General features: G+C 40.4%; 1 long non-coding RNA gene across 1 annotated transcript; it reads right to left on the bottom strand.

The window, feature by feature from the left end:
* Positions 1-32: 32 nt before the first annotated feature.
* On the bottom strand, positions 33-5656 carry LOC309703822. The gene is made up of 2 exons (XR_014276048.1): positions 1179-5656; positions 33-1140 (listed from the first exon to the last, which is right to left on the bottom strand). It is a non-coding gene; the product is annotated as an uncharacterized lncRNA (long non-coding RNA).
* Positions 5657-17247: the final 11591 nt, after the last annotated feature.

The raw sequence follows: 17247 nt of genomic DNA on the forward strand, positions 1-17247 counted from the left end.
GGAGCCTTATCCCGAACGATTATCGCCAGAAAACAGGTCAGTAGAAATGTTGAATATCATTTGTGATAAGAAAAGTAGTCTGCTTAAAAAGTCCTGTAGAAAATATATGATAGAATGCCGCGACGTGATGCATCAAATGTTACCGCTATGGACAAAAGGAGGGTAAATAATGACAAAGTCGCCGATTTCTTTAAGAATCTAAAGAAATTCCTGCTAACAATGTCCAGAGACAAAATTGACTTAAATGCAGTAACTATGTGTAAACAGAAGCCTGATGAATCCATCCTAGTATTCATAAAACGCTTTATGCACTGTTGGACAAGCTAGAGGTGCAAATTTAGCTCAGTTTTCCAGCAGCCGCAGACACCCAAAGCAAAAATGAATTTGTGTATTTCATTTAACATAAAGGGTGAAATGTTTGCTGACACTGATAACAGCTTATGTTTTCTCTGCCCTATGTACCGACATGATGGAGAAGGAACATCCTCTGTGTCAGCTGGACCCTCAGCAGAGAATGAACTCAACATCCTTTTTGTCCGGTACTCTATGTCACACACTGTGCCAAAAAAAACGTGTACAGACGCCACTAACAGGTAATCCCATGACTGGGAGCCACACTTTTGTTTCTCTCACACTGTTCAACAACATGATAACTGCTCACACAAGTGAAGGTCAAACAGTGATTTTGTTACATAACTCAGACATAGGTTACGAAATATGTCGACACATAGATCTAACCTACCCTATCCACTGTACTATTTCTGCAGTTACATTGCCAGCTGAATACCAGAATATGACATTATGGTCAAGAAGTGAGAATGATATAGGATTTATTGACTGTACACTTTATCACGTACACCTATTAAAACACAATAAGCCAGTATATGTCAAGCAACATCCCATTTCTGCCGAAAAAGCCGCAGCCCTAGATGTCATGATAGGAGATTTATTGACTACAGGAGTAATAAAGCCCACACTCCTGTCAATCCTGTGCCAAAGCCTAACAAACCTGGCGTATGGCGTTTCATACAAGACTTAAGGCAAATTAATGCAGTCAACATTCCTCTGCCACCTCTCGTTTCAGATGTTCACAGCATATTGACATGCATTGCATACACACTTTACCGTGGTGGATTTATGCTCCGCTCCTTTTTCTCAGTACCTGTGCATGAAGACACACAGCCGTTATTTGCATTCACACATAGAAATAAGCAGTACACTTGGACTCGTTTGCCCCAAGGCATGATAGACAGCTCTGCTGCTTTCTCAATGGTGCTTCACTCCTCCAGGGCTGCACCCTGATCCACATGTGGATGACCTCCTCCTCTGTGCTGAAAGTGAAAAACTATGTCAAACTGCTACACACATGCTTCTCCAGCACCTCCAAAAGACTGGCCACAAAGCATCTGCAAAGAAAATGCAGTACTGTCAGACTTCTGTTCAATATTTGGGATTCACACTGTCTCACGGAAAACGTTCCATGACTGCAGACAGGGTCAAAGCTGTGACCTCCGTCCCTCGTCCCACTACACAGAAGGACATGTCGTCCTTCTTAGGCATGGTGAACTATTGCAGACAGTGGATACCAGACTGTTCTTTTCATGACCACATTCTGCGTGAATGCTGCAAAAAAGACAAGCCTCCTCGAATACTGTGATCCACAGAAATGACTGTCTCTTTCAATGCATTAAAGGGAGTGCTGACCTCCGCCACTCAAAGGTGCTGCCTGAATTGTTCAGGAATGCCGGCCTGCCTGAGGGCAGTAGTAGCTTGCTCTATCATGATAAGGGACTGCGAGAAGCTCACACTCTAACATGACACTATTCTATACACCAATCACCAGGTCACGACCATTCTAGCAAACATAACTAAACAGCATATGCAAATCTCACTATAAAAGCGAGCAGCACACCTGATTCGCCAGCACATTTATTGATCCTATGCTGTGTTCTTCTGACCGACAGGATGGCTCAGACAGGCTTGACGTTCATGACTGCATGACACGTATACAGGAATCCACAGCACCACGTCCAGATTTAGAGCAAACACCTATCTCAGACTCAGCCACGGTTTATGTGGACGGGTCCTGTTCAAGGCCGAGTGACAACTCATTTCTTTGTGGCTATTCAGTGGTAACAGTGCCTGACATCATACTAGAGGCTCACTCATTACCATTTCACTCAGCACAAAAAGCAGAGCTCATGGCTTTAATACGCGCCTGTGAGCTACATTTGGATAAGCATGTGACGATTTACACAGACAGTCGCTATGCATTTGGCGTTGTGCATGACTTTGGCACATTGTGGAGACAGAGAGGATTTAGATCTGCTGATGGAAAATAAATTGCTAAATTGTGATTTTGTTCAAAGACTTTTTCAGGCTATACAGCTGCCATCGGCCGTTGCAGTTGTAAAAACGAAAGGACACAGTACAGCTGACACAGACGAAGCAACAGGTAATGCCTTAGCAGACGTGACAGCCAAGGCTGCAGCTGCATCACAGCTCCCACCTCCGCAGGAAGTATTATCTGTGCCCCTACAGCTGCCACTTGTTACACTCCCAGACTATTTAGAAACAAATGTTGATTTAAAATTCATACAAGAGCAAGCCTCTGCATGTGATTACACCTATTGGGAGAATAATGACTGTACCTTAGATGACAGAGATGGCTTATACAAAATCTTAAGGGTTTGATTGCCCTCCCATATTCCCTGATGCCAGTCCTTGCCCGACATTTTCACTGTGTGAGTCATGTCGGACAAAGAGGGGTAATAGGGGCAATAAAATCAAGATTTGTAATTGAGAAAACATCACACGCAGTAAAACGCATATTAGCAACCTGTCTAACATGTGCACGAACTAATGTAGGAAAATCAAAAGCAAAACATCAGCATTTACCACAACCAGATTTTCCATTTCATACATTACAAATTGATTTTACACATATGCCAGCACAAGGAAGCATCAAGTACTTACTGGTAATAGTGGATCAATTTAGTAAATGGGTAGAAGCTTATCCAACCTCAAAAGAAACTGCAGAAGTAGTCTATCAAAAGTTGAGCAATGAAATAATACCCAGATTCGGAATACCTCACCAGATTAACAGTGATAGAGGATCTTCATTCACATTAGAAGTAATTCAAAAGTGTGCTAAAACTTTAAAGACCTGGGTCAAATTACTTACTCAAGTCCTGTGTGAGATTAGAATGACTCAATCTGCAGTAACCAAATTATTTCCATTTGAAATAAGACTATTTCCAAGACCATGGTCAGCTTACAGAGGGGCACCGCTAGTAGAAGGTGATGTATATTGCATTGTCCACTGATGTTCACAACCTGGTAGAAAAACTGAATAATAACTATCAGAAAGTTTGTCTCTCTCAGCCTTTCCCCTCCACAGTTCCACCAGTGGAGACAAGGAGACGCATGTTGGAGAAGCCACTAAAACCAAGGACTCTCTGGGAGGCCGCGCGTGTTCCAGCCCCAGACTGTACTGGCAGTGACGAAGAACCAGCATCCTCACAGACGGACAACCTCAGTGGATTCATGCCAGCAGGGTTAAGACCAGCCCAATCGGACCATCTCAGGCGTCGGATCAAGCAGACGACATCTCCGGCGAGCCAGCGCCCGGAACTAGAGCAAATAAACACACACGGGTAGATGACATCTCCGGCGAGCCAGCGCCCGGATCCAGTGCACACACGCAATCACTGATTAACACACAACGTCTGAAAGAACAACGACAAGGTACTCAAACATCCAGCAGGAACAGAAAGCCAAAAGTACCACATGATGTCTAACCTGATAAAGCCAGACTCATTTCATCCTGATAATGGAGAAAATGAAATGCCCATTGTCATCATACGACGCTTATTCAATGTCTCTCGAACCTGGGACCAGGCCAGGAGACGACTGAAGAACTGTTTTTCTTATATACTTTCTTATATATTTAGGTTATTTATCATATCTATCGCATTAACCTTAGGATTTCTCTTTGCTATTTTGTATTGTAAACTGCAACCATGTTCACATTTCTGCAGGTCATATTTTGCTGACTATACCTCATGCTCCATTTTGCAAGACACCTACTTAATGCACTCCTCACGTTCCCTAAAATCAGTAAATAGCAACATAGACGCCACTAATAAACCATTTTATGCACCCTCTAGAACAGGAGCTAACGCCTGGTATGAAAATGCCAGAACAGCCGCTCGTGATTTAGGAAACAGTAACTGTTATGTCTGTTCAAAGGCTAATCCAGAACAGGTAATAGTAGGATACCCCATATCCGGTTTCCCCCTCACTGAGGGACTAGAGAAAATCAGCGGAAATAATGCTCTCTTTAAAGACGCTTTACAGTTGACTCTGAGCCCTCTCGACTGCCTACTTAGACACACACACACACCAACTAACCCTGAGACTCCATTAGGCGAATTATTGAAGTTATCTAATGACACCGCAGGGACCTGCGCCCCAATGAAACGCCCTGAGAATAGGTTAAAGCCCTCACTGCCCTTAGGACAGATCCCTCTCCATTTTAATACTAGTATGATATGTCTGCGCAGACTAAAGTTAACTGGCCCAGACACACACATAGATTATACAAAGGATAACTATACATTCTTCTCTGACTCCCCAGGTGCACGCTGTAATGAGACATGGCTAGCTGTCTCTGTGGCTGAAGTTGTATCATATCTGGAGGAACACACACACAGTTCAAGTTCGAGCAGAGAATCGATCATTGTTCCCCCAGACGGTGTCTTAAATGATACTGACTGGGGGGAGTTAGTTAAATCACACATGGTCACGCGCCTGACCAGACCAATCCCACATGCTTATTGGTTGTGCAATAATACCCTTAGATTAGCTTTACCTGTTGATTGGACCGGTACCTGTGGTCTAGTAACCGTTGATGTATGCTGTACTTTCATTCCCAATAATACCGCCCCTAACGGTTCATTCACACAAGCTATGAATAAACTTGAAGCATTGCAGATAGAACTAATTGCCAATACAGGTCACGGTCAGTGGCTACATAAGTGGCTACAGGACACGTTTGGAAGATGGAAGGAACTAATTGTAGCCTTTGTAACCGTTGCAGCATGTTTTTGATGATTATTGTCTGTTGTGTGGTACCCTGTGTACGTTCAATGATAACCCGTATAGCTACTAGTACAGCTACTTCAATGTATTTGCAATTGGCACAAATTGACCCAGATTATGTGTCAGATGTTACCAATGATGTTCCTGATGTGTATATTGAACATTAGGTTGTGAACTATTACATTTTATGATTTGCTTTTTATATTATGTTATTACATTTGTGATTTTTCCTTTCTATTTGAGTTATTATTTTTAAAAATAATAAAAGAGGGGAACTGTTAGGTATTTTGATACCATAGTAGCATTTACAGGATATTGTTTTATACAGGAAAACTGTTACTCAATAAGGCCCAACTACTAGTTGTTTTTCTCTTTCTCTGTGACCCAAGAATTAATGTGTAGGACTCACAAGCTGGTACCCCAAGGTCGAAAACACCACAGAGATGAGACCACTTCCTTACTCCCATCCTCCCTTTTTCTTTATCTCCTGGAAAAGGCTCGTTAAAGGCTAGGTGGTTTGTTTCAGAATTCACTGATGAAAGAACTCTGTATTCTGTGTATTTTGCTGGGATGATCATAAATTATAGCTGAACTGATAAACTACACAAGGGATACTTTGCTCAGAAGGCAGGAAGACGTTTCCTTATTTAGTCTGTACCGGTTTGAACTGGGAAAGCTGACACACGAACCTTTTTTTTCATCTATATAAACTGCTGTGTATCAAATAAACCTTTGAGTCGATTTGGGAAGACAACCTGAAGCAGTCTGTGTTTCCTTGTTCTCCCAAGCTGCTCCCGACGTCGTAACTAACCCAGCTGAATGGCATACCTGAGTGTTACTTTAAATAATTAGGAATCTTAGAAGGAAAGGACAGAACTCTGCTTATCGCTCACGCCACGGAGGAAACCCGGGAAGGCAATTTCCTTCAAAATGTACCGTGAATGGATGCAAATGTGGATCGTTCCAATAAAATGAGACAGTTTTGTAAGTGGATCACAGTCTGAAGTTCATTAAAACCTATAAGAACATGTTATTCAAACCAATTTTATCCAACAGGAAGAAGCATCAGGGGAACAGGAAACATTCAAACATGTTTACTGTAAGAACTGCACAAAGGAAGGAAACACAATCCTACACACGAGCACTTTAAAATGGACATTTAGCTTTTCAAACATCAGGGAGCTGCAATAACAACACTGTGCCCATTCTGATCAGACTGAAAGATTTATAGAGATTTATCCATGTGCTGGAAAAGGATTTGATATCAACATAGATGCAGATTAGCAGGAGCATTTTCTTCATATTGATTTAGAGTTCAGTACCAGGAATATGTAGAATTAACATCTGTGTGCATGACGAGTGATGAAAATTCAAAGTCAGGCTTTCAAAGGACGTCAGAATTGGTGTCTCTATCTGTGACTGTCCCAGAGGAACCTGCCTGAGGGATTATTACAGATCTGTCTATATAGAAAGACTTGCATTGATTCACAGTGTACAATTCTTTCTAATCTATTAACATCTTCCTCCAAATCCTGTTTCTGCTGTTTAATGACATATGTCTGAATACAGACAGTGGAAAAATGTCAGTTTTAGTTTTACTGGATCTCAGTGCAGCATTTGATACAGTTGACCACAACATATTACTCAAACGACTGGAGAACTGGACAGGTCTTTCAGGAACTGTACTAAACTGGTTCAAAACATACGTAGAAAACAGGAAATACTTTGTATCAATAGGTAACTTCACATCTGAGCAGACAAGTATCACATGTGGAGTTCCCCAAGGTTCCATCTTGGGACCCTTTCTGTTTAACATCTACATGCTCCCACTGGCACAGATTATAAAGAACAACAAAATAAACTGTCGTAGCTATGCAGATGACACACAAATATATATCACAATGTCACCAGGAGACCAAGGCCCCGTACAATTTTCTCCAGCTAAACAAAAACAAAACTGAGGTAATAGTCTTTGGCGCCAAAGAAAAACGATTACAGGTCACCAGAGAACTTCAATCTATACATCTAAAAACCACAAACCAGGCGAGACATGTGGGTGTAGTGATGGATGCAGACCTAAACTTAGAAAAACACATTAAGACAATAACAAAGTCAGCTTACTATCGCCTCAAGAATATTTCAAGGATAAAAGATCTGATGTCTCAACAGGACCTGGAAAAACTAGTCCATGCATTCATCTTTAGTAGGCTTGATTACTGTAACAGCATCTTTACAGGTCTACCTAAAACATCAGTCAGACAACTACAGCTCATTCAGAACTCTGCTGCTCGAGTCCTCACTAAGACCAAAAAAGTGGACCACATCCGTCCAGCTCTGAGGTCTTTACACTGGCTGCCTGTCCGTCAGAGGATAGACTTTAAAGTTCTGATGCTGGTCTATAAAGCTCTGAATGGTTTAGGAGCAAAATACATCAGTGACCTCCTGACCCAGTATGAACCTTCCAGACCCCTCAGGTCATCTGGATCCGGTCTGTTATCAGTTCCCAGAGTCAGAACCAGACACGGAGAAGCTGCATTCAGCTTTTATGCTCCTTATATCTGGAACAAACTCCCAGAAAGCCTCAGATCAGCTGAAACACAGTTTATTTAAATCCAGGTTGAAGACTCACCTGTTCTCAGCTGCATTTGAATAAAGCACCAAATCCACACTTTAAGCTTAAATTTCAAAACATACATTTAACTACTGATTTTATCTACTGTTCTGATCTGTTTTGATTTTATATACTGTTTTGTTTGTTTGTTTGTTTGTTTGCTTGTTTTAATCAATTTTAAAGCATGCCTTTTATTTGTTTTTGTTTCTAATGTCTCTGTAAAGCACTTTGAATCACCTTGTTGTTGAATTGTGCTATACAAATAAACTTGCCTTGCCTTGCCATCAGAAGGGCTCAAACCTCCTGCTGTTTCTACTGGACCATAAATTCTACTTTATGATCATCTTCAAAAATAAAAACGTGAGTTTATTTGTGAACTCTGTGAAATGTGTCTGATGTTTAGTTTGAACCAATCCTGTGTCAGCTGCAGCCACATCATTGCCACACATACAAATGGGTGCGTTCCTGTTTAGACCTGCTGGCTGTCAATGGGCTTCATTCCATTTCAGACTGCCGGTGGTCGGCTGTGATCTAAACTCAACATGGCTCCTGTGTTAGAAGAGCCTCTGATTTTAAACTTTGCACATTTAATAGTTTCTTTCCAACACTGTGGAGCTACCAGCCCAGTATATGTAGCCACAGTAGATGGAGTTATCAAGCTGACTGACAAACATCAGGACTCATGTGATCCCTACATGTGGACCTTTCATAGATGGATCCAAGTGCAGATTCAACTCTGCATCACATTTGACTTCAGCTGTTACACACTTTCTAGCTGTGTCACTTCCTGCTTTTTGGATCAGATAGTTTATTCATGTCCACAAATGTTTGGCTGCATGTTTTTATCATCTATATTTCCAGTCTTCATACAGCCGATATTTCATGTGAACTCCAACCTGCCAGCTGCCATCATGTTTTCAGGGTTCATTCAGTGTTGAAATGTTGGACAAACAGCAGCACATGTTCTCTAAATGTCTGCTGCAGTCATTTTAAATGAAGCTGATACTACATGAGACATTTTCCACATTTACTGTCTTTGAACAGAGAATAATAAAGCCATCAAACATATACAGGCTGTGCAAATACAAACTTCTGTGGTGCATTTGATGACCTGCAGAGGAGAACAAGTCGGGCTTTTCAGCCCTAACACAACCTCTTTGTTCTCAATACTACAAAACCTTCAAAGGCTGATATGCAAGTTTGCATGAATCACCAACACAGTTGTATTTGTTTCTAGTATAATTATAAATAAGCTGATCAAATATCTGCTGACTGATTAGATCCAGTATCTATTACAGATGAACTGGATATCACAGCATGTTGTTAATCCGTCATATCAAACTAAACCGTGTTGCTGGTGTAAATATCCTCCAATAAAGTCAGATGAGGGCTGCTGTTGCCAGGTAACGATGATGTCACACTGGATCTTCTGATCTTTAGCATCGTAGCGCTCGGAGTCTGATGTTGGCTCATGTGTTGTTAAACACCAACATGACGTTCTACTAGTCAAGGCCTCAGCTTCACCCACTGATGCTGATCACACAGACCCACTAATAGAACTGTTTTATCAGGGTTTGATGCAGCGTCAGCATTAATGTCACATTTAATCAGACCACATTTACATTACAAGCCCACTACAACCATATGGAACTCCAAAGTGTTCAAAATTAAATAAATAAATAAGTCATGATGAAATAAATAACTATGTGAATAAATAAGACACGAATATGTAATGTGAGAATGATATTGTGAAATAATTGAACACATTTTGAAAAAAATGCTCATTATTGTGAAATATATTGCATTCTGCTATATAAATTTACTTATTATTGTGAAATATTATTTCATGATCATTATTTTTCACAATAACAGAGATTATTCCTGAGGCATTTTATTTATTCCCAGCCATTTTTAATCCAAAATGTCCTTTTTTTCAAAGTCAGTCTTTATTTCAAAATCCCGTTTTTCCCAATGGCCTATTTATTTCATTATTATTACACATTATTTGACCACGAGCAATCTTTTCTGGTTTGACGCCGTCTTTGTAGCCAGAAACCAGCTCTCTCCTCGGCTTCCTCCACTACACGCTTCCCCCATGCCAGTCTCCTCCGTCACTATAAAGGGGAGAGTCATGAGCTCCATCACCCTCACCTGTGCCGTCCAACGTCCCGCCACCAGCCTCCACTGCAGCAGGCCAGAGACCACACCCCTGCCACAATAAGTAAAAGTATATCCTTGCTGTACCCTTAATGCTAAATGTGCTAAATTAACCGCTGCCTTTGCCCCTTTGGGATTATTCTTATGTCACTGGGATGTTGACCTTTGACCTTCACATTAGAGAGATGGGCAGACATAATTAGTGTATGAATTTTAAAGTAACAGGTAATAAAGAGAGTGTAGCAAATGTAGTCAGGTTTATTACTCTGTATCACACATGAGTGCCCGAGGGAGGCGGGGCTGACTGGGGAGACACAGGAAACAGAGAGACAGGGCTGACTTGACATGAAACGATGAAACGTGGGACACGGGAACAGAAACTAAACACAGGATGAAATGAACACTGAGGGAGGGAGAACTAAGATTACTGAGAGCCTGATAAATAAGAAGAACAAAAACCAAGAAAAACAAGAGTCAAAGAAAACCAAAAACACAAAGCATTGGGCCAGGACCCACTGCTGTGACATTTATATGTGATAAAAACATTAAAAACTGCTCAGATGTTGAAATCTTTCTACGTATACTTTAGGTTCAGCTCTCCAGCCTGGCATTTGGTTAAGCATGATTCAAACATTTGATTTTGTTTAACTGGTTTTAATTATAGTTACTTTTTGTGAACATTTGTTGCAGCATTTAAAAATACATCATTTATTTTCAAACTTTTATTTGATTTAGAGCATCATATTTGACCAACGTAAATGTTTTAATTTCATATAAAATAACTGAAACAGTGAACTAAATATCTGAAATCTTTCCTTCCTTAAAAGTTATAATCCTACTTAAGTTATAGTGCAAACGCTTAAGCAACAAATATACTTGATGCTAATAAATTAATATTTCCCTTTGATGTTGCAACTATGCGGTCACTTCTGTCTTTAAACAAAATAATATTTTCCAGTTACAGAAATCATAAAGTCCAAACTAAAGTGCTACTGTTGCTATATGCATTTTATATAAATCATGGATGATGGTCCTGACATGAAGGAAGAGAAAGTTACAGGTTGCATCCTTTGACTTTGTCTCCGTGCCTTTGGGCGATTTTCAGAAGGACAGATGTTTCTGTTCAATTCTTAAATCAATTTTTTCAAACACAAACACTATTTTAAAGCTTCTAGAGAGTAAAATATTCATGATAATTATAATAACAATAATAAAAACAAAAGCTCTCAGATCCATCAAACCAAGCAGCAGAAAGAACAATAACTGAAGAGAAAACTTTAACCTTGTAGACTTCATTATGTTCCAGCTGCTCTACAGACGCTGTGACCTCGAACTTAAGCAGGTCGTAAAGTATGTGCAGCTCAATAACTTCATAATCAGACCCTGTGGTATTTAGGCAGCAGAACAACTAAGAATAACAACTACAAATAATGTTTTTAGGTTTCTGTTGTACTGCAAGGTTCTGTACAGGAGAACCAAACCAAGAGCAAATATTACGTCTCATTTACACCTGAGCACGAAGAGCCATCAACATTTAGCAAATTGAATCATCTTTGTTTAGATGCAAGAAGAATCATATAGAAATGAAAAAGTAGAAATAGAAATCCAGAGCAAAGATATCCTCTAATTCAGCGTAGCACATGTGCAGCTGCTGCGATTCACGTAAGCATTCGGCTCGTCGCTGTTGCAGATTTTTCTCTCGCTGTTCTGGCTCACAGCGCTGCAAACACAGAAATAAATATCCCCAAAGGTGTGAAAGGGAGCTAATTAGTAAGAGTATTGTTACTCTCCGCAGGAGTAGTCCAGCAGTAGAAATCAGTCCAATAACAAGGTGTGTAACATCTAGCAGGGTGACAGAAAAACCCAGGGTAACTTCTAAGGACCTCAACGTCTCTCTCACATTGTGTTTTTTAAACATGCTTCCATTTGTCACTTCAGTCTTTACTCTGAAATACAGGAAGAGAAATCATGGCTGAAACAATTTCTCATGAAACCAGGGGTGTGGTCCAACAGTCAGTTTGGTGAGGAAGGTTCCTAACTGAGAGAAGTGACCCAGAAGTATCTGTGTAGCAGCCACAATGAATCCAGATCATGAGCTTTATTAACTGATCAAAGTCTCTTCTTTCATCTTCTGTATCATTCAGTTTGCATTGGTAATGCCCATTATTGTAATGCTTTTTTAAGACGAGCAAAACTTTATTTCACTTTGGGTTAGCTGGGATAAGTGATGGATGGAGGGAATTTTACTTCAGCCACAGAAATCCTAAACAGGAAGGAGGAGCAGAGTTACAGTGGATCACTATCCAGCAGGGAAACAAGGTTTATTTCAATTTCTTGGCCATGAGTGAGATTTACTGAGTGGGCAAATTAGGGAGACGACACCATCAGATCCCGAGCCCTCCATGTGTTAATCAAGAGACGGCTGCTGTGCTACATCCATAAATAATGAATAAATTAGGAGCTAAAGCTGAAAGGACAGTTTATTTGTACCATCTTCACGTGAACACATTCAAGAACATCACAGATGAAGAAACATTAAAAACTTCCACACTACATAAAGCAAGAAAAATAGTTTTTCTTTCAGGTGGTTTCAGAAAAACAGAAACATCAAACATCTCCAAGACTCTCTTTGAAAGAACTAAAAACCTTTGTTCTCATGGTCCAATCATGAGTGAACTCCCCGATGAAGCCTTGTGTGCTAAAACATGTCAGAGTTTTAAAGGTTAAACATGAGTTTCCAAAACGTTTTGCTGGAGAACAATGAACTATTTGACTGAGTTTCAATCATTTACAGACGAGCAAAACCAGGACAGAGAAAAAAGGACAAAACTGACTCAGTAAAACAACAGAAAAGAAGATCCCATGTAGATCTGTATTATGTAGAAGTTCATCCCAGCAACCAGTTCAGTTCAACACAAGTTTAAATGATTCTATCTGAACTCTGTGGAGCCTGATCTCAAGCTTTTTGAGTCTGACACAGAAACCAGAGGATCTTTCTGTGTCTTCAGATTCACTGTGATCCAGTGATGGGAGTGATTTCAGCCCTGAGTGATCGCGCTGATGTTTGCACAGAGCAGACAATGAGGTGAATGTTTGGGCACATTGGTAACAGTGAAACAGTTTATTAGTAACGTGGGATCGTTTGTGTGCAGAGTATGAACTGAGATTCCTGAAGCTCTTGTCACACTGGTCACAGCTGTAGTTTCCTTCCATGTGTGCACGTTCATGAAGGTTACGACTACCTGACTGTGAGAAGCTTCTCTCACAGTGTCTGCACTTGTGTGGTTTCTCTCCTGTGTGGACTCGTTTGTGTGTTTTAAGGTCCCTTGCAGTGGTGAAGGATGACCCACACTGATCACAGAGGTGCTTTTTAACCCCACTGTGAATCAGTTCATGTTGTTTTAACTCACTTGGTGTGGTGAAGCTTCTCCCACATTCTTTGCAGTATTTCAGTTTGTCTCCAGTGTGTCTACGTTGATGTACTTTTAGGGTCTTTTGCCGACTGAAAGTTTTTCCACAGAGGTCACAATGAAAGTCTTTCCCACCACCACAGTGATGACAGGGTTGAGAACTGGATCCATCTATGTCGCTCTGCTTCTAAACAAAGACACAAAGACAGTGTAAGTCAGTCCTTCAACATTTGTATCCTGAACGTCGCCTGAAATAAAGAGCATCTCTGCAGACGTCCAACTACATTTGACTGTTTCAGTTAACACACTCAGTTTACTGGGCTGCAATAACTACAATACTACCACCATAATACTACAGTAATACTAAAATCATAACTGAAAGGAAAATCTGAATAATCACTCAGAGCTGCTTTTCCATGCAGTAGAATTGCTAACATGCTAACACAGTTTAATGAGCAGAGTTGTTCCAAACAGTCAGGCTAAAATGACAAGATAACAATATAAATACATACCTCACAGTAGCTGCACTTGTAGAGTCTCTTTCTGGTGTGGATCTGTTGGTGTTGTCTCAGGTGATGTGGAGATTTAAAAGTCTTCTCACACAGGTCACATTGATAAGGTCTCTCCTCAGTGTGGGTAAACATGTGTCGTTGTAAGTGTGCGTCTGTTGTAAAGTATTTGCCACACTGTTCACAGCAGTACACATCATGTCTGGTGTGAATGCGTAGGTGTGCATTTCGGTACCCTCTCCGGCTGAAAGTTTTTCCACACTCGTCACAGCTGTATGCCTTAATTCCAGAGTGGGTAACTAGATGACTCTGTAAGTGGCTACTTTGAGTAAAAGCTCTGCCACACTGATCACAGCTGTACGCTTTAACTCCACTGTGGATGAGTTGGTGTTGTTTTAGGGAACGCTTCCAGGAAAAAGACTTCCCACACAAGTCACAGCTGAACGGTCTCTCTCCAGTGTGGATGACCTGATGCCGTTTTAGTTTAGCCCTCACAGTAAAACCCTTCCCACACTCGTCACAGGTGTGTTTTTTCTCTCCCTTTCTTCTGTGAGGTTTGTCGGCCTCCTGAGAGCGCTGACTTCTGGCTCCATGTTGGTCCTGCAGTGACAGAGATACAAACAGAGGCAGTGAGTGAAATGCAGTCGTGGAACAAACTCAACCTTCAAACTCCATTAACACTAGTTTTAAACCTGAAGGTGGAGCGTGGCACCAAACACCTTAAAGGTCTCTTATCCCCACCTGCTGGTAGTTCTAACACATTACATCCAACCTGCTGTTAAAGATAATTCATGACTGTTCAAACACTAAAATCATGCACACACACACACACACACACACACACACACACACACACACACACACACACACACACACACACACACACAATTTTATAATTTAGATTATTTTGTTGTTTCGTATTACATATTTCTATAATTTGTATAGATTTATACAGAATTATTCAGTGATAATAAATCCTATGTTTGTTTATTCTAAAGCAGGGGTGCCCAATCCCGGTCCTCGAGAGCTACCGTCCTGCAGCTTTTAGATGCATCCCTACTCCAACACAGCTGAATCAAATGGTTTGATCTCTTCAGCATGCCATCATGTTTGGCAAAGGCCTGATAACAAGCCATTCATTTGATTCAGGTGTGTGGGAACAAGGATGCATCTAAAAGCTGCAGGACGGTAGCTCTCGAGGACTGGGATTGGGCACCCCTGTTCTAAAGGAACCCCGTTAGCTTCCACAACAGATGTTGCTCGTCTTCCGTCAAATACTCACATAAAATATTACACAATAAAGTGGATTCAAGATATCCACATAATTTCACTCTTACATCCACAGTGAGGTTTCACAATTGTTCAAATATAAGCAATCAATAATAATAATAATAATAATAATATCAATAACATTGAGGCACATTACACAAATTTCAAAAACAAATCATGTCTTACAATATTTACAACAACTAAAAGCTCTGTAAATCGGCTTTTAAGTGTTCATTGAAGTTTTGAATAATTCTCTAATTTTTTAAGGCAACTTATTCCACTTAAAAGTTGCTCTAAATGTAACAGTTTTACAAAACGTTACTTTTAACTCGAGCATTTACTAAATTGCAGCTTGTTGAAAACTGTGTAATATGATGATGTATTTCATCTGGATACTGCAGCTGAGCAGAATAAATGTGGTGTGTTTAACAGAATTGCTTTCTTTAGAACTACAAGTAAGCCATAGAATATTTTAGCCTGTACAGGAAGCCAAGAAAGGTTATTATGCATTTTATCAATATTAGTATAGTATGAACATCTTCACACTAATCTGGACGCCTTATTCTGGACTAACTGAAGTCTGTTAAGATCTGTCTTATTAGCTGCTGACCAAATGATTGAACAATACTCCAGATGAGACATTACTAGTGCATTAATGACATCTTTCATAATGAAGAAGTGATACACAAAGAGCATTTCATAGCCATAGCTATGCCTTGTCGGCAGAGTTATGTGACATTAGTGATGTTTGTACTTTCAGCGTTAACTTGGTTTTAAAGCCTTTAAAATATACGCCGTTCAATAGTCGACCTTCATCTGACAGAGAATGTGATGATTTTGTGGATAATTAAAGTCAGTCATATATCCACAAACACAACAAGCTGAAAGTCAGTGATGCTGCTCGGTTTGCAGTCCTGAACATCACGGCACAAGCAGGATCCACTGCACTGTTAATGTTAGCTGTGTTACATTGCTGCCTCTGTTCGCTGGTGTCGAGCCAAACGCACTTTAACGTGTGTTTGAACGAGCTGACGGTTCACTCGTTAAGCTGAAAGAAAGATGCTTTAATCACAGCAGTCACACATGTGTCCACTGCACCATCTGGAACTCTTCTTGTTTACACTCGTAATAACACAAACACTAAATCCTGCTTCTCTGGTGCTGTTGTGTAGCAGTGTGTACACCTGAGACTGTCACCTGTCTGTCTGTCCTGCACTCTCTCTCTGTTTCTTTCTCTCTGATTGTGGAATAAAAGTATGAACATGTGTTTATAAGTTACACTTGTGTTTGAATCCTGCAGCTTATCACACATTTGATTTCCATGTGTGACGACTGCAAGTGTCCAGAGTGAGGACAGACTGAGGGAGCCACTGCTGCACATCATCTGTGAGGCTTTGCACCCCTGATGATCCACCAGGACAAACTCAGCAGTGTCTGAGGAAGAGGAGGAGGAAGAGCCAGCAGCAGCTGACAGATGGAGAGAATAGACAGACTGTTCCCTGTTTGTGAAGGACTGCTAGGAAAGTTTAACATAACTGTCTGTGCTGAATCAGTCTTATTAAGTAATGTTCACATAATGTGATCATCCCAGTGTTTCCAGTGTGGGAGAAAGTACTCAGAGTACTCAGGGCCTTCAAGTTACACACTATGAAAGGCAGCAACAAGTTTAATGTTCAGAAACCTAAAGTCTGTATCAGCAGCAGAATGGAGCTAAAAATAAATGTTGGTTTCAGTTCTATGAAGCTTTGAGTATTTTGGATCAGTAGCTGCTGTGTTTGTTGCATCATATTGCTGTAACTGTTTATATGCTTTATATATTCTGAGCTAAGTTGATCTATAATCTTACATCATATTCTATAAGGATGTTATGTGTTTGTAGACTTTCTGCCCAGTTTGACCCATTTAGCAGAAGTCAGCCTGTTTAAGGCTCTGATATCTATTCTGTGTGACTTACAGCAGTTATGACATGGTCTGATTTTCTCACCCAATAAAGGAATATTTCATATATCAGTCTACTCTTCATTCTATCAGACACAGTTATCACAGCTCCTACATTTGCTTTTTACACATATATGTAAGCATTGAGCCACATTTAGTACCAACATATTAAATGAACAATATTTGTCCCTTATATATGATACATCTGTATACACACTGTCACAGATACTTGTCTGTGAGTGAAGTGATT

This window comes from Aulonocara stuartgranti, assembly GCF_965226115.1.
Source record: "Aulonocara stuartgranti genome assembly, chromosome: 3".
NCBI lineage: Eukaryota > Metazoa > Chordata > Actinopteri > Cichliformes > Cichlidae > Aulonocara > Aulonocara stuartgranti.